The sequence below is a fragment of the Siniperca chuatsi genome, linkage group LG13 (assembly GCF_020085105.1).
Source record: "Siniperca chuatsi isolate FFG_IHB_CAS linkage group LG13, ASM2008510v1, whole genome shotgun sequence".
In the NCBI taxonomy this organism is placed as follows: domain Eukaryota; kingdom Metazoa; phylum Chordata; class Actinopteri; order Centrarchiformes; family Sinipercidae; genus Siniperca; species Siniperca chuatsi.
Genome location: NC_058054.1, coordinates 26,178,872 through 26,189,484, shown reverse-complemented (window position 1 = coordinate 26,189,484; position 10,613 = coordinate 26,178,872). Strand labels below are relative to the sequence as shown.

The 10,613-nt window shown below is 42.5% G+C and overlaps 1 pseudogene; it reads left to right on the top strand.

Moving 5' to 3' along the window:
* Positions 1–6,380: 6,380 nt before the first annotated feature.
* Positions 6,381–8,541, top strand: LOC122886720 (annotated as a pseudogene).
* The last annotated feature ends 2,072 nt before the right edge of the window (positions 8,542–10,613 follow it).

Below are 10,613 nucleotides of genomic sequence, written 5' to 3'. Positions count from 1 at the left end.
GGGCAGTAATACAGTGCTATGATATCACATAAAAATACAACAAAAGAATAAAAAGTGATCTTGACCTTGGTCTCCCCCTAAATCATGGGGAAGTGGTTGCTCCCAGTTTTGAATACAATAAGATGTTTAAAATGAATGTGTAGACAAGCTTTCAAAAACGCCAGATTTTAGCCTTTTATAGTGCAATAACTTGGTGAGTAAAGATGTAATGACACACATGAGAAACTAGTGGCCTTTGATAATCAACACACAGCCAGTTGGGGTGGTAGAAAAGTATAAGTCAGCACAGAGTTTGATGAAATGGCTAAAAAAATACCAGCAGTGCCATACTTCCTGAGGAAATTTTACTTATACTTTACTTACTTATATTTGGGGTCAGTCCCAACATTGTGTTATCATTCTACAAATGCCTCTTTTACAGTATTATTACTTTTTCCATATAGTAATAGTAGTACTGGTTACTATCCAGTCCTATGTGTTATATTAAGAGATGTGCCAGTGATCAGCTACATACACTTTTTATGCCCAACTAGGATGAATAAATATACTGAATACTGAATACATCATTATCTCTATATAAACTCATAATATTAATGAATTCAGAGTTCACGCGGATATGTCACTAATCCACCTTTTAGAGGAGACTCTCAGAACCAACACTGACGTCACTTCTGTAACATTGGCTAATTGACTGGCTGTGCAGAAGACTTTATATCTGTCTTGCATTACTCCATAGTATGGAGAGTGTTATTTTTTAAAACATTTGTTTTCTCTCTCAGAAAGTTCTCAAATGAATTGTAAGTTCCTCACATTATTCCCTTATGGTGACCCATGCATACTTTTGATTTATGTGAGAATATTGGGAATATCTGACACCTTAGTTTGACACCAATGATTTACCAGCTTAACAGCCATTCTATCAATTGCCCACTAGAGAGCAGAATTGTACATAATATGAATCTGTTGTCACTAGATTCACCAGCATGTGAACAATCTTCAGTTGCAACATTGAGCTATATAAGCTTTATGTTGTAACATTGCTGTGCTTTTCCTCCTGCAAAGATTTAAAACATTACTAAAGATATATGGTCACTGCTCAGCAGTTGCTGTATGGGTTAAATACATGAGAGTCCCTAATAAAGAATAGATGCAGGGTAAATGCACATCATCCAAATGCAGGATTGATAAATTCTGTGATGGTCTCCACTTATTCTAGCAACGAAAAGGTGTACCTTTATTTATGGAATTGCACTTTGATATTGTATGCACAGGCAGTAGGTGCAAAAAAACACCAATGACTGTACACAAACAGTATAATACAATCCAAAACACCACAAGCCACAACCTTAAAAACACCTATAAATTTAATCCCAATATTTTTGACACACTCTCAACAAAAAATATAAGCTTCACAAAGACATTACCTCTTTGGTGGAGGAATTCAGGATTCAGGTCATTTACTTAAAGCAAGAATATGTAACTTTTGCTTTATAGTGGCCACTGTAACCACAAGTGACAACTATTTGATAAGGGCAAATGATAAAAACGAAGCGTGACAGTAGCACAAATTGACTCAGTAGTCTCATTTACATAGCAAAATCTATATAAAGATTTCTACCCTTAGTTAGCATTAGCCACCATAATAAGCTACTGGTCATACCAGACCAAGTATCAGAACCAGATTCCGCTTTATTGGCCGGGTATATGTACACATACAAGAAATGTATGGTTTCAGGTTTTTCGTTGCTCTCTATGTACATACACAGAAATAAACATAAATATGGCTAAAAACAAGGACAACAAGCTCAACAGGTAGACAAACATTAAGCTACTATGTGCACATTAAGATACTATGTGCAATATAGATATATATTTCAAGTACAAAAAACAACAACAGTAACATTTGTAAACAGAATGACTGTAGCGATAAAACCCTTAAGCATATTAAGTTAAGCAAAGGTTAATTTTATTGCTTATAAAAAGTTTTTGTTTGAAAAAGGAATAATGTATTATTTCTTCTTTCAAAAGTTAGTCTCACTTTAAGTAAAAGTATAACTGTAAAAACCACAATGTTAAACTGAATGAATTCTGACTTTTACTTCTAATTAAGTCAAAGTATTATTAGACAAATGTACTAAAGGCAGCACAAAGTTTTTTTTGGCCACTTAGGGGCAGAACTCCGCCACAAGCTAAACATCAAACACACAGATTTGACATATTTGCTGTAAAACCAATACAGTGATCTGAAATACTCCATAAAGCTCCATAGAACTGAGGGGGGACTGCAGAGTTGTTGATAATTCTGTTGAGCCCTTTCACATCATAGTCATTTGATCCATTGTTAATATAAAAAACATTAATTAGAGCTTTTAGAGCGAAAGCGATTGAAGCTCTGAATATTAAAAGTACTCATTAAACAGAATAACCCTGCATTACTAAATTGCATGTTCATGTTATGATGTTGGTTAGCTGTATGTATACAATGACTAAAGAGACTTGGCAAATTAGTATTTGAAAGTTGCCAATATTCACCACCACGAAGTAGGTTGGTTCATTATCGTCTTTAATATTGTTGCTAAAAATATCTATAATGTACTTGACAAGTCATACAGTTAAGTTACAGTAAGTACCATTTGGACAGTATGTGGTGAACTAATGATGACTATGGAGTAGAGATAACTGCCTGTCTGATAGAATAATGAGCTTCCACTTCATCACGTCAAATGTCACTGTTTCAATTCACTGAAGCATGCTGGTGTGTGTGCACAGCTGTGTGTGTGTGTGTGTGTGTGCATGACTTCTTGTTGCCCTCAGCAATCTCAGGAGCCCCCTTAGAAAGAAAGGGAAGGTTAGATATAGGTCTATAGTTGGCTAAAACCCCTTTATCAAGAGTAGGCTTTTTAAGAAGCGGTTTAATTACAGCTACTTTAAAGGACTGTGGTACATAGCCTGTTAATAAAGACAGATTGATCATATCCAGTAAAGAAGTGCTAACTAAGGGTAAAATGTCTTTAAGCAGCCTAGTTGGAATGGGGTCTAAGAGACAGGTTGATGGCTTAGATTAATTAATTGTCGAAGTCAGCTGAAGAAGGTCGACAGGAGCAAAGCAGCCAAAACACACATCAGGTTCTACAGCTATTTCCAAGGTTCCTGTGTTTGAAGACATGTTGCCACCGGTTGAGGGCAGGACTTGATGAATTTTTTCTCTAATAGTTAAAGTTTTATCATTAAAGAAGCTCATGAAGTCGTTACTACTGAGCGCTATAGGAATACATGGTTCAACAGAGCTATGTCAGCCTGGCTACAGTGCTGATTAATGATGAGTCGTAAGCTGCTCTGGCATTACAGAGGGCCTTCCTGTATGTTTTAAGACTGTCTTGCCAGACTAAACGAGATTCTTCCAGGTTGTTGGAATACCATTTCCTTTCAAGTTTTCGTTTGCTTTAATTTGCAGGTTTGGGGGTCATACCATGGAGCTAACCTTCTTTGTTTTATTATCTTCTTTTTTAGAGGAGTGATAGAATCGAGTTATACCAACAAAAAATCAAACACAACATGGCTATAAGCTGTAGTTGCATCTCTATGAAATGGAAGGATCTTTTCTGTCATACAGTATTTTCTCTTTTGGCGTCTTGTTTCTCATTTTTTCTCATCTCTTTGCTGCTCTTCCCATCCAGCATCTCTAAATTTTTTGCTTTGCTACATTCAAAACAACTCTCATTCAGGAAGCTTGCACTATGTAGAACTTTGATGGACTGCTACTATATACTATACTGGGAATGGTAAGGTTAGAAGCTGAGCCTCTCCTGGTCTATCGGGTCCATATCCGGGTGGTTGGGATGCTTAATGACTCTCCTAACCTTATTCTTGCAGTGCCTGGTGTAAAGGCAGGGTAAAGCACTGCCTGTTGTGTGTTCAGCAGAACGAAATCAATCTTTGCAGGGCCTTGCATTCCTGTTCGATGTTCCCCGTCAGGACACTCTCGATGGTGCAGGAGTAGAAATTCCTCAGTATTTGAGGGGATACCTGGAATTACCTCAGGCATCTGAGTTGAAACAGTCTCTGCCTTGCCTTTCTCACCAGAGTCAGTATGCAGTGCCCAGGTCAGGCCCTCGATGATGTGGACACAGAGGTACTTGAAGCTGTCCACCCTTTCCACCGAGGACCCGTTGATATTGAGGGGTGCATAGTTCCTTCCCTACTTATCCCCAAAGTCCACTATCAGCTCCTTAGTCTTGCGGACATTATGGAGTAGGTTGTTGCAGGTCAGGCCCACCACAGCTGTGTCTTCAGCAAAAGTGATGATGACTTTGGAGTCGAAAGTGGCTACAATTCAATTCAATTCAGTTTTTGTCCGCCACGTGTGATTGTGTAGGCCAAATTAGAGGTGTGTGTGTTCTATGTCGGATAATGGTGCCAAGTTAAAAGGAGTTAGCATGCAAAGACTCTGTGTCTGTGTGGAGCATAATGTTACTAACATCAATTTAGCGGTGGCTGAGAACAGTTACAGTTACAATAATAACCTTGCGTTAACCAGGAAGAATATCACTACAATAAAACCTCTACATGTAGACTGATAAAAACTAAACAGTCCTGTGCATAGCCAAGTACACTGTTAAATTATGTGAAGCTATATAATGCCTAGGTACATTACCAGTCCGTAAAGGAAGAAAGTTGCTTTGGCGTGCTTTAGCTGGCGGTTCCGTTGAGGCTGGGCCAGTAAAGGAAGAATTGGGGTTCGGATTGCAGGCTTTGCTGTGCAGTGTCCATTTTCAGATCAGAGGAAATGATTTCTCCGCATTTTGTATTCCTCAGAATTAGCAGCTCGCTAGTTGCTCCCGTTGCTTGTTGGCCGACTGTTTGTTGTAACCACTGGCACAAATTAAATTAGGCTGCAGGTATCTTACTCATGCTCTTGCAGTGCTGCAGTAAGAGAGAGAGTTTGGTTCTGTGTTTCTGCTCCGAGCAGATTACACGGCAGTGGCAGATGCTGCTGTCATAGCAGTGCTGGAGATAAAGCCAGGAGGAAAGAGAAAGAACAATGGCATGAGTTGGGTTTTTTTGTTGACCTGGTGACATCACTGGTCACAAGTCAGACTGGCCAATGGTAACAGGAAGCTGGGTCTAGGGGCAGAGTTCACATACAGTTGTAAAGTCTGGAGGATTGTGGGTAACTGAGTTCAATGGCTCAGTTTCAGAATAAAAGTTCAGTTTAAGTCACACACATGAACAAATTCATCTGTTCCTAGTGATTCACAACAATGGTATGCAGTGAAAATATCAATATGTCAATGACAATGTGTCAATATGTCAATGTGTATATATTTACTGAAGTGATTTAGACAGCACTGGCATCATAAGCAGACAGGTGCATCCTGACTAACCTGATCAGAATTGGAGAGCGTCTGCATCACAACTCCAGCTTTAATCCTATATATTTGATCACCTGAGACTGTGTTGAGAACGCAGTCCACATATTTTGAGCTAAGGTCACAGCTTCTTAAGTTCAGTATCAAGTATGACAACTTGAAATCTTTTAATAAGCATATCAAGTTTTGCAGCATGGAATAGCCCCTTCACAACCTACTGCAGGCACAACATTACCTCAGTTTTAAATGTAATCTACCAAAGCTCCATGTTTCCAGTATGGAAACTGTATCCTTCACTTACTGGACTTGCTGATAATGATGCTGAATCTTTGTGCAGCCTTTATGTCACCTTTTTAAAGGATTTTGTATGTACAACAGTACTTTGGACAAGCTAAATTTAAGAGAATTCTGGACAGAATCTCAAATTGCACAGCCTCATTTACAATAGAAATGTGGGCATTTTTTTTAAATTTACATATACTTTCCAGACAGTATATGCATGACACATGTAAACCACAAATAGTCTTAATTTTTTGACCAGTGGTACTTAGCACTTTCCCCTCATTGCACATGAGTGAATACTATGAAAGTCATAATTCTCATAGTAGCATGCTATTTTCTCTTCAAACATCAGGTTAATCCAGGCCTCAGTGTTAAAAATGTAGTTGAATATGTTTATGACATTTCCACTTGTATGTTGATATTTGTATCAGCTATCAAGCAGAGTTTCAGGAGCAGGATCAGACTTCAACCATGCCACTTCTGGCACTTACATAAATACCTAACTAACCCATCTCCTCCTCTTCGCTCTTGTATTCTGCACTTGAACCGAGATCGAGCTACACCATATCGAGCACGCTAGCTATCTTCCAGTTCATATATACGACCAACTCAATCCCATCCAGCCACTCAGCTCATCCAAGTATGGATTCCATCTCGTTGTCCCCATCTGACAAAGACCTTTTTGGATGAAATCAGGAATCACAGGATTACTCCCAAAGAGACACCTCCATGCCTGAGATCCTGCTCACTGCTAACGTTATCCAAAAGACGACCACGAAGCGGGTGAGTCCAGCAGTCGGTTCCAACAGGGGCTTCTGGCACTGAGATGCCAGGATCTTCCATCTCCCACCAGCCCACACAAGCTGGAGTGTCTGGCACCGAGATGCCGGCACCCAGCTTTCCTCCACAGCACTTGCAGCAGCCATTCCCTTCCTCAGGCAACCAGCAACTTCACCCTATCCACAGTTCAATGAGAACACTTACTGGGGCACACTCGATAATGAAATCTATTGCTGTATCTTCGCTGCTCGTGCAGCCCTGCTATGCTCCCTGTGTAGTGCCCCATCCCATCCGGCCTCTTCCTGCTCCATTCTCACTCATGCTAAGCCACACCAAGCCCAAACAAGAACTTCAGCTTTCTCTCATCTATCGTCAGCTCCAACCATCTTCTTCCCTATAAACAAAGGTACAGATAAAAAAGGCAGGCCAATCATAATCCAAGGAGGTTGGCCCATCTGCAACAACTTCAACGAGGCTGGATATACCATGTCCACGTGCCGCTTCCTCTACGTCTGCTCCTACTGCGGTGGAGGCCACCTTGCAGCTAGGTAAGCACCTTTCAACACCCATTAACATCCCAGCCTTAGCAGCAGCACTCCAAAACCATCCTGATTCAGCTTTTGCTCAGTTCCTCATCAAGGGATTTAGAGAAGGTTTCCACCTTCACGTCTTTTTCAAGCAAACATCTTAAGTCTGCCATTCACGAGCCAGATTCTGTCAATCACCCGATCACCAAGGAAGTCAAAGAAGACTTCATGATTGGCCCTTTTACTCATTCTTCATTTCCTAACTTCCGCATCAGCCCCCTCGGCGTTGCAACAAGGAAATACTCTCATTCAAGAAATGTCTCATTATCAATCTTTCAGCACCCCATGGCAGTACCATTCCCACCATCAATAGCTTGATTCTGAGCAAAGACTTTTCCCTTCACTACTCCACCATCAAGCATGCCTTCACTGTCATCAAACTCGCCGGGAAAGGGTCGTGGCTGTCAAAAGCGGACATCACCAGTGCTTTCAAAGTTCTTCTCATCCACCCGATCTTCTGGCAATTCTTTGGAGTCCACTGGCGAGGTTCTTATTACTTTGCCATCAGGCTCACCTTTGGTTTCAAAAGCAACCCTAAACTCTTCAACACCCTGTCAGAAGCTCTCTGTTGGATCTTGTCGGATAACCATAAGATTCCATTCCTCATCCATCTCTTGGACCATTTCCTCATCATTTCCCCTCTCTCATCGCCACCCACATTGGGTCTGGTCACACTGACTTCAGTCTTCTCAGACCTTGGGGTTCCACTGTCAAAGGAAAAGAAGACAAAGGGCCCCTCCACATCTCTAGAGTTCCTGGGAATCACCCTTGACACAAATCTGTTCCAGGCTTCTATCCCATTCGAAAAGCTCAACCATATCAGCCTTCTGATCTCCAACTTCCTCCTCGCTCCATCCTGCACCAAACGCCAACTTCTCTCTCTTCTCGGCCACTTCAACTTTGCCTTACGTATTATTCCACAAGGATGAGCCTTCATCTCCCACCTGTCAATTTCTTCTTCCATCCCATCACTCTTGAGTTCCATTTCCCTGGACAGAGCAAGCTGTGCCAAACTCCGTCTTTGGCTCTACCTTCTGGCCAACTGACTCACCCACATGACATCAGTCTGTACTCCTGTACATGCCATTCCTTCTGTCGGTTTTGGGGGTTTCTACAACGGAAGATGGTTTGCAGGAGCATGGTCTCCAGAGGTTGCAAGTGAAAGCCAGGTCACTTCCTCTGCTTTCTTCAAAATCTACTCCATAGCAGCTGCAGCCATTCTGTGGGGCCATGAATGGTCCCACAAGTCCATCCTCATGTACTCCGCCAACCTTGCAGCTGTTAACATGATAAACAAGGGTCGCTCCAACACCCCATCCATCAGGCCGTTCATGCAGCGCTTAACCTGGCACTCTATTACTCACCAATACGTACTTCATGCAGCTCACGTTCCCGGTCATACGAACACCATCGCTGACTCTCTCTCTCGTTTCTCATTCCAGAAGTTCAGAAGCTTGGCCCCCCATGCAGACACTCATCCAACACAGGTTCCTCCATATTCAGCACTAGCGTTCAACATGTAAATCCAACCCTCATACACCTGATCGTCAACTCCCAGAACTCATTCATCAACAGCTTAGCGCCCTCTACCTTCTCGTCTTACTCGTCAGCTTGGAAGAGTTTCCGCCACTTTCACAACCAGTACAACATAACCTTCCCGTCGTTTGATCTCATCACCTTGTCCTGTTTCATTACCTATGCCCACACCATCAAGTTCTCCAAACTTCTAACTGGCAGCCCTGGCCCAGCCTCTAACTATCCTCAGATAACCTTACTTCTCAGAGGACTCCAACATCAAGAGCCAGCTCAAAATCCTCGCCGTCTTCCCCTTACAGCCGACTTGATGTCAGTCTGCATCCACACCATCCACTCTGGATTCAGCATCCCTTATGTTGCTCAAACCTTAGAAGCCTATGTTTCTGCTGGCTTTCTTTGGTTTCCTAAGATGCTCCAAATTCACTGCCTCTACCCTCTACTCACTTCGACCCATGCTGTCACACCTGCATTTCAGACTTGTCACATTTCTCAGACAAAACCGTAGTATTGTACCTTAAACGAACCAAATCCAATAAATCTGGCCATCCTACACTCGTCTTCTACTTCAAGGGCCATTCACCACTGAACCCTTTCAAGACACTTGCTAACTACTTGCAATTCCAGAAATCCCAGAGCATAACCATGTCAAAACCTCTCTTCATCTCCAAGTCTGGATAAGTGGCTACTCAATTCCGGTTCCACCAGCATTTCTCCCATCCATTACTCTGGTCACTCCCTCAGGATAGGAGCATTTAATACAAATCATGGGCCGTTGGTCCTCCCAAGCGTATCACCACTTCATTCGTTCTGATCTCAAAGATCTCAGATCTGCTCATTCTTGTCTAAAATAAGTGGAGGCTTTTAGGGGTCCGTCGTGCCCGGGTGCCACGGCGAATTCCCCACCAAAGCTTCCCCCACACATAGTAACCAACCAAGTGAACAGCGTCAAGCCTCCCACACAGTCTTGTGTCATCAATAAATCATTTAAATGAATCCCATTGATGTTGTTGTCCTTAATTGGAGCTATCTAGCAGAGTTTCAGGAGCAGGACCACACCACAACAATGCCCCTTCCAGCACTTCCATAAATACCTATTTAACCCATATCCTCCTCTTTGCTTTTGTATTCTGCACCCTCCCCCCACCCTTGTAGGGTCTTGAAGGGGGTCCGTGATGCCCGGGTGCTACGGTGGATTCCCCACCGAAGCTTCCCCCACACATAGTAACCAACCAAGTGAACAGCGAGTCAAGCTTCCCACACAATCTTGTGTCATCAATAAATCATTTAAATGTATCCCATTGACGGTGTGGTCCTTGCCAGTGAATAATGCTGTAGCGATGTCCCAGTTTCTACACACCAGATGTTAGATTAAATCGAGTCTAACCATTGATTTTATCCATTCTATTTTTATGATACTGGCTGTCAGACTGACTTTTCAGTTATTCAAGGCTAATTTGCTTTTGATATATAAATAAAGAACTGTGTGTGCAGACATCTTTAACACCTCACTGGAGACATGCCATGTCCCAGTCTGCTTCAAAACCTCCACCACCATTCCCAAAAATCCAAGGACCACAGGACTTAATGACTACAGACCCGTCACCCTGACCTCTGTGGTAATAAAGTCTTTTGAGCGCCTTGTGCTGTCACACCTCAAATCCATCACAGACCCACTCCTGAACCCTCTGCAGTTCACCTACAGAGCCAAGAGCTCTGTAGACGATGCATTAAACATGCATTAAACTGCCTCCTGTCAGACTTCCTGTCTGACAGGAGGCAGCATGTGAGGTTTGGTAAACATGTCCCTGACTCCCGGACCACCAGCACCGGTTCCCCTCAAGGCTGCATTCTTTCCCCTCTGCTCTTCTCCCTGTATACCAACAGCTCTCCAGTCACCAGTCCGTCAAGCTCCTGAAGTTTGCAGATGACACCACCCTCATTGGGCTCATCTCTGATGGGGATGAGTCTGCCTACAGGTGGGAGATTGACCACCTGGTGACCTGGTGCAGTCAGAATAATCTGGAGTGCAATGCTCTCAAGACAGTGGAGATGGTTGTGG